Below are 11,927 nucleotides of genomic sequence, written 5' to 3'. Positions count from 1 at the left end.
CCTGGGTAAGGTTAATCAGTCTTATATTACTTGCTATAGCCCTCTGTACCCAGTAACTCATGTGCTAAGGTTACCAGTGTACATACAGGTGGCACCTGGTTAAGGATAATCAGTCTTATGTCACTTGCTATAGCCCTCTGTACCCAGTAACTCATGTGCTAAGGTTACCAGTGTACATACAGGTGGCACCTGGTTAAGGATAATCAGTCTTATGTCACTTGCTATAGCCCTCTGTACCCAGTAACTCATGTGCTAAGGTTACCAGTGTACATACAGGTGACACCTGGGTAAGGATAATCAGTCATATAACTTGCTATAGCCCTCTGTACCCAGTAACTCATGTGCTATGGTTAGCAGTGTACATACAGGTGGCACCTGGGTAAGGATAATCAGTCATATCACTTGCTATAGCCCTCTGTACCCAGTAACTCATGTGCTAAGGTTACCAGTGTACATACAGGTGGCACCTGGGTAAGGATAATCTGCCTTATATCACTTGCTATAGCCCTGTGTACCCAGTAACTCATGTGCTAAGGTTACCACTGTACATACAGACGGCACCTGGGTAAGGATAATCAGTATTATATCACTTGCTATAGCTCTCTGTACCCAGTAACTCATGTGCTAAGGTTACCAGTGTACATACAGGTGGCACCTGGGTAAGGATAATCAGTCTTATATCACTTGCTATACCCCCTCTGTACCCAGTAACTCATGTGCTAAGGTTACCAGTGTACATACAGGTGGCACCTGGGTAAGGATAATCAGTCATATCACTTGCTATAGCCCCTCTGAATACTATTAAACTATATGTGGTTTTTGTTGATAAATCATATGAAATGTTTTCTCCTTAAAACCAATAGTCTATATTTATATTATATTTATTTTACTTTACTGGAATTATGTTTTTGTTCCACATCTAAGTTTTAGCTGCTCATCTATTTTTAGCAATGATTTGCTGACACAACATCTAAAATTAAAGGTTTCACATAAAAATGATATAAATATTAATGACAATTCTAAAATGAAACAAAACCTGAAGCGCTAAACCGCATTTATTAATAATAAACAAATGTGACAAACATAAGAAATATTACAGGTATTAAAAAATACAATTTAGTTAATTTATTTTTTATTCTTTTCTAGACTTAATTTATTTCATTGTCACTTTTTTTCTTTGCCACGTTTTTTCAGTGCATTTATTGAGCTGTTTGAGAGATAAATATGAAGCAATGTTAGCGAATATGAACCAAACACGAAGCAAAGTTCACGAATGAGTCATGGAATTAACGTTTCAGCTGACTCTTCCTCCACATCATGTTTTAACATTTCATCAGAGAGCTGAGATCCTGTAGAACCTGTACTGTCTGGGGAATCTGCATCTCAGTACAGTAACAGCACTAATGCATTGCTGGCTTCATATTTTATTTAGTAATTCACATTTCACCTTCTTACTTTTGTATGAATCTGAAACCTAGTTCATTTAGCAAATATATATATAAAGCTTTCAATTTTGTTCTGAAAGGAGACGGAGAAAAGTGTGTGTGTATGTGTTCGTGTGTATATATGAGTATGTATTTATGTGTGTGTGTGCGTGTGTGTGTATTTGTTTGTGTGTATATATGAATATGTATGTATGTGTGTGTTTGTATATGTGCGTGTGTATATGAGTATGTATATATATGAGTATGTATGTATGTGTGTGTGTGTATATGTGCGTGTGTATATGAGTATGTATGTATGTGTATGTATGAGTATGTATGTATGTGTGTGTGTGTATATGTGCTTGTGCATATATGAGTATGTATGTATGTGTGTGTGTGTATATATGAGTATGTATGTATGTGTGCGTGTGTATATATGAATATGTATGTATGTGTGCGTGTGTATTTATGAGTATGTATGTATGTGTGCGTGTGTATATATGAGTATGTATGTGTGTGTGTATGTGTGCATGTGTATATATGAGTGCGTGTGTATATATGAGTATGTATGTATGTGTGTGTGTATGTGTGTGTATATAAGTGTGTGTATGCGTGCGTGTGTATATAGGAGTATGTATGTGTGTGTGTATGTATGTGTGTGTATATAAGTATGCGTATGTGTGCATGTGTATATATGAGTATGTATGTATGTGTGCGTGTGTATATATGAGTATGTATGTGTGTGTGTATATATATGAGTATGTATGCATACCTCCCAACATTTCAAAATTCAAAAGAGGGGGACCCCCCCCGTGGCAAAAAATGGTGGCACGTTTTACAGCGATGTATAATACAGGGAGTGCAGAATTATTAGGCAAATGAGTATTTTGACCACATCATCCTCTTTATTCATGTTGTCTTACTCCAAGCTGTATAGGCTCGAAAGCCTACTACCAATTAAGCATATTAGGTGATGTGCATCTCTGTAATGAGAAGGGGTGTGGTCTAATGACATCAACACCCTATATCAGGAGTGCATAATTATTAGGCAACTTCCTTTCCTTTGGCAAAATGGGTCAAAAGAAGGACTTGACAGGCTCAGAAAAGTAAAAAATAGTGAGATATCTTGCAGAGGAATGCAGCACTCTTAAAATTGCAAAGCTTCTGAAGCGTGATCATCGAACAATCAAGCATTTCATTCAAAATAGTCAACAGGGTCGCAAGAAGCGTGTGGAAAAACCAAGGCGCAAAATAACTGCCCATGAACTGAGAAAAGTCAAGCGTGCAGCTGCCAAGATGCCACTTGCCACCAGTTTGGCCATATTTCAGAGCTGCAACATCACTGGAGTGCCCAAAAGCACAAGGTGTGCAATACTCAGAGACATGGCCAAGGTAAGAAAGGCTGAAAGACGACCACCACTGAACAAGACACACAAGCTGAAACATCAAGACTGGGCCAAGAAATATCTCAAGACTGATTTTTCTAAGGTTTTATGGACTGATGAAATGAGAGTGAGTCTTGATGGGCCAGATGGATGGGCCCGTGGCTGGATTGGTAAAGGGCAGAGAGCTCCAGTCTGACTCAGACGCCAGCAAGGTGGAGTTTGAGTACTGGTTTGGGCTGGTATCATCAAAGATGAGCTTGTGGGGCCTTTTCGGGTTGAGGATGGAGTCAAGCTCAACTCCCAGTCCTACTGCCAGTTTCTGGAAGACACCTTCTTCAAGCAGTGGTACAGGAAGAAGTCTGCATCCTTCAAGAAAAACATGATTTTCATGCAGGACAATGCTCCATCACACGCGTCCAAGTACTCCACAGCGTGGCTGGCAAGAAAGGGTATAAAAGAAGAAAATCTAATGACATGGCCTCCTTGTTCACCTGATCTGAACCCCATTGAGAACCTGTGGTCCATCATCAAATGTGAGATTTACAAGGAGGGAAAACAGTACACCTCTCTGAACAGTGTCTGGGAGGCTGTGGTTGCTGCTACACGCAATGTTGATGGTGAACAGATCAAAACACTGACAGAATCCATGGATGGCAGGCTTTTGAGTGTCCTTGCAAAGAAAGGTGGCTATATTGGTCACTGATTTGTTTTTGTTTTGTTTTTGAATGTCAGAAATGTATATTTGTGAATGTTGAGATGTTATATTGGTTTCACTGGTAAAAATCAATAATTGAAATGGTTATATATTTGTTTTTTGTTAAGTTGCCTAATAATTATGCACAGTAATAGTCACCTGCACACACAGATATCCCCCTAAAATAGCTAAAACTAAAAACAAACTAAAAACTACTTCCAAAAATATTCAGCTTTGATATTAATGAGTTTTTTGGGTTCATTAAGAACATGGTTGTTGTTCAATAATAAAATTAATCCTCAAAAATACAACTTGCCTAATAATTCTGCACTCCCTGTAGTGGTCTTTTGTGAATACAATTGCCATTTTTTTGCTCATGCACTGTGGAAACGTCACCAGTGCTTTACAATATATTGATACTAGAAACCATACTATTATATAACCCTGCTGTACAACGGAGGCACTTTATATATAATTGTGCAATATGTTTAATTCTTAATTATTATCGAGGGAAATACTACTCCCATTTTCACAAAAGAAGTTAGTTCTGAAACACTTCAACTTAAGGGTGGTCTCTTCCCTGGGACTAACCCTCTTGTTTTAATTAGATATTTCTAACCTTGAAAGAATATGTCTACCTTGTAGGGATAAAGTGTAGCTCTGGATATAAGAGGTGTAGTGGTGTCACCTTACTTAGGTGCTTTAGTGCAATTACCCTAATAAACTATTGATACTGATGGTCTGAGATATACAGTGGTACTACACAAATCACTCAAACACTATATCCTAATTGAATAAGGAAAATACACTCATTAATGGTTATCCATAACCCTCTCCAACTACACTTATACCCTAATTTTAAAATTATCTCTTCCCTTTTTTAACTTTTTGATATGAATAATAAAAGTTATATTTTAATTATCAATACCCTCCGTGCTAACCTATGATATAGTAACTTAGGCTCTCAAAATAAGTGTGCCCCATGATACTTCTGTCCTTCTATTTAATATTATTTACATTTATACTGGTATCAGGCACTGCTCTGCAGAGATACATAGGTTTATCCTGTAGGGAATTTTCCTTTGAGATCCTATACACCTGTTCCCACTACTAATTCCTTTTCACAAAGGGACTTATTTCTTTCATATAAAGTACAAGTAGCAAGGACTGAACCTCAGGATCTGACAAGTGCTGCTACTAATAATAAGTGTAATGTCAGCTACAGATCAGTGGAGCACGATACAGCATCAGCTAGTCAGGAAGAGTAAGTACTGTCAGTTACACATTACAGTTATAAGTTATATTACAGTTATACAGTTAATAATAAGTGTAATGTCAGCTACAGATCACTGCAGAGGATACAGCATCAGCTAGTCCGGAAGAGTAAGTACTGTCAGTTACACATTACAGTTATAAGTTAACTGTTGTCAGAGGCAGCCACACTGCTGAGCTCTGCGATGACGGCATTCTGGTGGTGGCAACAGCATGCGTTGATTGGCGTGCTGTCTGGCTGACCCCGGGTGCCGATGCATGCTGTCTGACTGTGCCACTAGCTCCTTGCAACGACCTCCCCCTGCTTCCAACTCGTCTCCTCCTCCTCTCTATCTCCCCATCTGAACTTTCCCCCTCTTCTTCTTCTCTTCTAGCGGGTACCCACGGGACATCCACGGACGCATCATCATCAACCGCTTCACTTGTATCTGACAAATCAACAAAGGAAGCAGCAGTGGGTACAACATCACCATCATCATCACACCGTACGTCCATGTCTGTAATGCTGCTTGACTGAGACATATCACTGTTATCTACATCCTCTGTCAATGATGGTTGCGCATCACTCATTTCTTCCAACTGATGTGTCAATAACTCCTCTGACAGATCAAGTGAAGTGGCTGTGGTGCTAGTGTTGGTGGTGGCGGCAGGCGGGCGAGTGGCACTGGTCACTTGAGAGGTGCCAGAAGCTAAGCTGGAGGTGGATGGTGCGTCAAGGTTAGGAGCGGAAGCTGTAGAAGATTGGGTATCCTGTGTTAGCCATTCAACTAGGTCCTCCTCATAACTTTTCGCGTTCATGGCACGTGGCCTCTGAACACTGTGCATAGTTGTAGGGTGAAAGGGAATCACAGCACCACAACCACGATGGCACCTGCGGGGTGGCCTACCTCTGCCTGTCATTTTTTTAAAAATGTACACTTACACTACTATTAAACAGAATATGAGTGGTGCCACTGGGCAAGTGGGCACAGTATACGCTGTGAGCCAGACACAAAAAAGCAGACTGATGTTTCACAATAAAAAAATTTTTTTTTTTAAATGTACACTTACACTAATATTAAACAAGATATAAGTGGTGGCACTGGGCCAGTTGGCACAGTATACGCTGTGAGCCGGACACAAAAGAGCAGACTGATGTTTCACAATCCAAAAAGTTTATTTTTTTTAAATGTACACTTACACTACTATTAAACAAGATATGAGTGGTGGCACTGGGCACAAAAAAGCAGACTGATGTTTCACAGTAAAAAATGTTTATTTTTTAAATATTTAAACTACTGTTACAACAAATATGAGTGGTGCCACTAACTTGGCAAGTGGGCCTGGCACACACGCTGGCAGGCAGGCAAATGCAATAAGATTACAATAGCAGACTGATGTTTCACAGTCACATTTTTTTTAATTTAAATATTTACACTACTGTTACAACAAATGTGATTGGTGGCACTAGTTGGCAAGTGAGCCTGGCACACACGCTGGCAGGCAGGCAACTTCAATTAGATTACAATAGCAGACTGATGTTTCACAGTCAAAAAAGTTTTTTTATTAAATATTTACACTACTGTTATAACAAATATAAGTGGTGGCACTAGTTGGCAAGTGGGCCTGGCACACACGCTGGCAGGCAGGCAACTGCAATTAGATTGCACTAACTGACTGATGTTTCACAATCAAAAAAGTTTTTTTTTTAAATATTTACACTACTGTTACAACAAATATGAGTGGTGCCACTAACTTGGCAAGTGGGCCTGGCACACACGCTAGCAGGCAGGCAACTTCAATTAGATTACAATAGCAGACTGATGTTTCACAGTCAAAAAAATATTTTTATTAAATATTTACACTACTGTTATCACAAATATGAGTGTTGGCACTAGTTGGCAAGTGGGCCTGGCAAACACGCTGGCAGGCAGGCAACTGCAATTAGATTGCACTAGCTGACTGATGTTTCACAGTCAAAACATTTTTTTTAAAATATTTACACTACTGTTACAACAAATATGAGTGGTGCCACTAACTTGGCAAGTGGGCCTGGCACACACGCTGGCAGGCAGGCAACTTCAATTAGATTACACTAGCAGACTGATGTTTCACAGTCAAAACATTTTTAAAAAAAAATATTTACACTACTGTTATAACAAATATGATTGGTGGCACTAGTTGGCAAGTGGGCCTGGCACACACGCTGGCAGGCAGGCAACTGCAATTAGATTACACTAACAGACTGATGTTTCACAGTCAAAAACGTTTTTATTTTAAATATTTACACTACTGTTACAACAAATATGAGTGGTGCCACTAACTTGGCAAGTGGGCCTGGCACACATGCTGGCAGGCAGGCAACTACAATTAGATTACACTAACAGACTGATGTTTCACAGTCAAAAAAGTTTTTATTTAAAATATTTACACTACTGTCATAACAAATATGATTTGTGGCACTAGTTGGAAAGTGGGCCTGGCACACACGCTGGCAGACAGGCAACTGCAATTAAATAACACTAGCAGACTGATGTAAAAGTTTTTTTTTTTTTTTTTTAAATTTACACTAATGTTACACCAGATATGAGTAGTGGCACTGAGGATGGAAGTAGGCACAGTATATGCTGGGAGCCTGACACACAGGCTGGCACTAGTGGCAGGCTGGCCTGGCAACTAAAATTAAATAACACTAGAAGACTGATGTTAAAGTTTTTTTTAAAAAAGATACACTAATGTTACACCAGATAGGAGTGGTGGCACTGAGGATGGAAGTAGGCACAGTAAATGCTGGGAGCCTGACACACAGGCTGGCCTGGCAACTGCAATTAAATAACACTAGCAGACTGATGTAAAAGTTTTTTTTTACAAAATGTACACTAATGTTACACCAGATATAAGTGGTGGAAAACAGAGCAATTAGGCACAGAATATGCTGTGAACCTGACACACAGGCCTGATGGAAAATGAAATTAGATTACACTAGCAAAATGATGTAAAAGTTTTTTTTTTTAAATTTACACTAATGTTCCCTTAGGCCCTTACACAGGCTGGCGCTAGTGGCACGCTGGCCTGGCAACTAAAATTAAATAACAATAGCAGACTGATGTAAAAGTTTTTTTTTTTTAAATTTACACTAATGTTACACCAGATATAAGTGGTGGAAAACAGAGCTATTAACCACAGTATATGCTGTGTAAGCCTGACACACAGGCCTGATAGAAAATGAAATTAGATTACACTAGCAAAATGATGTAAAAGTTTTTTTTTTTTAAATTTACACTAATGTTACACCAGATATAAGTGGTGGAAAACAGAGCTATTAATCACAGTATATGATGTGGGCCTGACACACAGGCCTGATGGAAAATGAAATTAGATTACACTAGCAAAATGATGTAAAAGTTTTTTTTTTAAAATTTACACTAATGTAAACCAGATATCAGTGGTGGCACAGAAGAATTAATCACAGTATATGATGTGAGCCTCACACACAGGCTGACAGGCAGACAAATGCAAATAAAATTACAAAAAAAAAAAAACGACTGAGGTTCTAGCCCTAAAAAGGGCTTTTTGGGGTGCTGTCCTTACAGCAGAGATTAGATGAGTCCTTCAGTACTGTAGTGGACACTGAATACACTAGCCTAGCTATCTATTTCCCTATAATGTCAGCAGCAGCAACACTAAACCTCCTCTCACTAAGAATGCAGGATCGTAATGAATCTAAAATGGCTGCTGCCCAGGAGCTGGGAGGGTCTGGGAGGGAGTGTCTGCTGCTGATTGGCTCATATGTGTCTGCAGACTGTGAGATACAGGGTCAAAGTTTCCTCAATGATGAATAGGGGGCGGATCGAACATCGCAATATGTTCGCCCGCCGCGGCGAACGCGAACAAGCTAATATCGTCGGGAACTGTTCTCAGGCGAACAGTTCGCAACATCACTACTACAGATCACTGCAGCAGTATACAGCATCAGCTAGTCAGGAAGAGTAAGTACTGTCAGTTACACATTATAAGTTATATTACAGTTATACAGTTAATTATAAGTGTAATGTCTGCTACAGATCAGTGCAGAGGATACAGCATCAGCCAGTCAGGAAGAGTAAGTACTGTCATTTATACATTATAAGTTATATAACAGTTATACAGTTACACATTACAGTTATAAGTTATATAACAGTTATAGAGTTAATAATAAGTGTAATGTCAGCTACAGATCACTGCAGCAGGATACAGCATCAGCTAGTCAGGAAGAGTAACTACTGTCAGTTACACATTACAGTTATAAGTTATATTACAGTTATACAGTTAATAATAAGTGTAATGTCAGCTACAGATCACTGCAGCAGGATACAGCATCAGCTAGTCAGGAAGAGTAAGTACTGTCAGTTACACATTACAGTTATAAGTTATATTACAGTTATACAGTTAATAATAAGTGTAATGTCAGCTACAGATCACTGCAGCAGGATACAGCATCAGCTAGTCAGGAAGAGTAAGTACTGTCAGTTACACATTACAGTTATAAGTTATATTACAGTTATACAGTTAATAATAAGTGTAATGTCAGCTACAGATCACTGCAGCAGGATACAGCATCAGCTAGTCAGGAAGAGTAAGTACTGTCAGTTACACATTACAGTTATAAGTTATATTACAGTTATACAGTTAATAATAATAAGTGTAATGTCAGCTACAGATCACTGCAGCAGGATACAGCATCAGCTAGTCAGGAAGAGTAAGTACTGTCAGTTACACATTACAGTTATAAGTTATATTACAGTTATACAGTTAATAATAAGTGTAATGTCAGCTACAGATCAGTGCAGAGGATACAGCATCAGCTAGTCAGGAAGAGTAAGTACTGTCAGTTACACATTACAGTTATAAGTTATATTACAGTTATACAGTTAATAATAAGTGTAATGTCAGCTACAGATCACTGCAGCAGGATACAGCATCAGCTAGTCAGGAAGAGTAAGTACTGTCAGTTACACATTATAAGTTATATTACAGTTATACAGTTAATAATAAGTGTAATGTCAGCTACAGATCAGTGCAGAGGATACAGCATCAGCTAGTCAGGAAGAGTAAGTTGTAAGGATCACAGTTAGCTAGATTGTGGATCTCAGCTGCGGAGCTAATAAGTTTGAATGTATGCCAGTGAAGGTTAAATACAAAGCTATCTGTTGCTAAGTATTCCCAACAAGGCAAAAGAGAGTTGCTGTAAGTGTCTATCCTGATCAGTATTTCTGAATCAGGATAAGAATAAATAAGGAAGTTCCCAGAGCTTGGGCTTAACTTGAATCAAAATTATTTGCAGAGCGTATTTGGCTTCTGCTGCAAGGAAACAGGCACCTGTGTAAACTGAGTTCAGAGTAAGACTGTGTTAGTGGTGAATCTGTTCTGCCTGTGCTGACAGGTGTCTGTGCTGCAGAGGAATGGACACGCTGTGAGAGGTGTGTGCAGCGTGTAGCAGCTGCGTTCTGAAAAATGGCAGAGGTGATTTGGTGAGAGCAGGTAATGAGAGCTCAAGTGCAGGTTATTTGTTGAAAAGAATCAGGAGGGTTTTAATACAACCGGAGGTCAGTCACAAGGTGGTAGGAATATTCAGCGAGGAGATGAAGAAATTAGATAATAGCTCCGGTCTCACTTGTTTGTAGCAGGTGCTGTTGTAAGAGGTATTGATTCCTGTAAAAGTTAAACGTAGATCCAAGTGGGAATTGTCTTTAAACACAAACAATCCTGTTCTGTGGTTCTTGGAGGTAATCAGTGTAATATGGAGAGCCTGGAAAGTTTCTCCTGCAGAGAATAGGAACTTGAACTAGTGAGCTCAAACAATACTGAAGCAAGGAGGAAGGGGCGTGACCAGGTTAATATAAGCTTGGAATCTGAATGCAGTGAATCCTTAAAGGGACATAGGAGATGAGCGACAAGAAACCCTGACATACCCCCCCTCTCAGGGTAGCTGCCCAGAAGCTACAAAACGAGGCCGATCCGGATTCCTCCTATGGAAGAAGGAAACTAGTCTGGGAGCATGTACATTGGTAGACGGTTCCCATGAATCGTCCTCAGAACTGAAACCCTTCCAATGAATCAAATACTGAAGAACACCACTGACGATGCGGGAGTCTAATATAGAGTCAACTTCATATTCGTCATCCGATTCGATCAGAGTTTCAGGAGGTGTTAAGGTGTCCAAGCATCTGGTTTGCCGGTGAGGTTTGAGTAAACTTACATGGAAAGTGGGGTGTAGTCTGTAGTTAGAGGGTAAACTTAAGGTGACAGCGTTGGGATTCACAATCTTTGTTATAGGAAAAGGTCCAATGAAAGAAGTGCTAAGTTTCTTACTAGGTGTCCTTAATTTAATGTTCTTAGTGGATAACCATACCATGTCTCCGATGTTGTAGGTAGGTGCTTGGCGTCGTCGAAGATTATAGTAATGCCTTTGTTTGGCTTGAGCTTCTGAGATATGTCTCTTAAGATCTTGAAATAAGTCGAGAAGATTGTTTGTAACATCGTCCACCTGTGGAGAGGTGGTATCCAAGCGAGGGTGCAGTTGGAAGTTAGGGTGAAATCCGTAGTTGGCATAGAACGGGGATTTCTGTGTAGTGGAACTGGTTGCATTGTTGTATGCGTATTCTGCCATAGACAAAGTGGAAGCCCATTGGTCTTGTTGGCTAGAGCAATATGAACGGATATACTGCTCAAGCCATTGGTTCACTCTCTCTGTCTGTCCATTTGATTGTGGGTGTAAGGAGGAGGAGAAGCGTAATTCCACTTGCATGATTGCACATAGTTGTTTCCAAAAACGGGAAGTGAATTGGGTTCCTCTATCCGTAACTATGGATTGAGGTAACCCATGTAACTTAACAATGTTATCCAAAAAGAGTTTTGCTGTTTCGGAGGAAGTAGGTAACTTGTGAAAAGGCAAGAAATGTGCCATCTTGGTTAGGTGATCTGCCATGACTAGAATAGTGTTGTAGCCATCAGAGGGAGGAAGTTCCACTATAAAGTCCATTCCTATGCATTGCCAGGGCCTGTCTGGAATTTGAAGGGGTAGCAGCAATCCAAATGGTGTTTTTTTTATCTGTTTTGGAGACTGTACAAACGTGACAAGTGTGGATGTATTCTTGGACGGAAGATCTCAAGGAAGGCCACCAATAAGTGCGC

This window comes from Bombina bombina, chromosome 6 (assembly GCF_027579735.1).
Source record: "Bombina bombina isolate aBomBom1 chromosome 6, aBomBom1.pri, whole genome shotgun sequence".
In the NCBI taxonomy this organism is placed as follows: domain Eukaryota; kingdom Metazoa; phylum Chordata; class Amphibia; order Anura; family Bombinatoridae; genus Bombina; species Bombina bombina.
Note: the sequence above shows the minus strand (reverse complement) of the source record.